Source organism: Galeopterus variegatus, unplaced genomic scaffold (assembly GCF_000696425.1).
Source record: "Galeopterus variegatus unplaced genomic scaffold, G_variegatus-3.0.2 Scaffold4544, whole genome shotgun sequence".
NCBI lineage: Eukaryota > Metazoa > Chordata > Mammalia > Dermoptera > Cynocephalidae > Galeopterus > Galeopterus variegatus.
The window spans coordinates 148,991-149,734 of NW_007730655.1; positions in this window are offsets into that span (position 1 = coordinate 148,991).

Consider the following 744-nt stretch of genomic DNA (forward strand, 5'->3'; position numbering starts at 1 on the left):
TGCTGGTACTAGCTGGGCCTGCTGATTTGACAGGCAAGAACTCTGAGGACCTGGGGGTTCAATCCCTTGCCTGGGTCACACACTTGGCTCTAAGACCAGAACTCAGCCATCCTGTCTGTTTCACAAACACCAGCAGCTGCTCACGTCTGGTGAAACTCTGGCTCTGGCTCAGACACTGCAGGGAGAGCCTTGTTCTGCTGCCCCCTGCTCTGAGAGGGCAGCCCTGGCCCACATGGCAGCAGAGCACCCCCTCAGGCCTTGCCCTGCCCATCTTGGTCCTGCCCCATTAGTCTCACAGCAGCTTCCCCGTGCCCTAGAAGACCCAAAGCCAGGACACATCTGTGAGGCTGACAGGCCCAGGGGGCTTTCTCTTACACCCTCCCACCAGGAAGCTGCGGGTGCTGTGAAGCTGACCACTCTGGACAGCAGAGGGCCTCGCCCTCGGGCTGTCCTCACCTACCTTCCTGGCACGTCTTCCCCACACTGGCAGGACTGGACTTACCGAACCCAGAAATAGCTTTGCTGTGCTAAACCAGGTGCGGTCCCCGAACAGTACTTCATACGTGTTTAATCCCATGTTTTCACTCGCGATGCCGACATGAATGTTGCAAGCCCCCTCCTCCGCTTTTAGCAGAAAGCAGAATTAAAACTCTTCTTAAGCTAACTTTTTCCTTTTGAGGAAGAACATTTATCCTTTGGTTAACATATCAGGCAAAAAGGTATGACATTTTACTATGTTCAGCC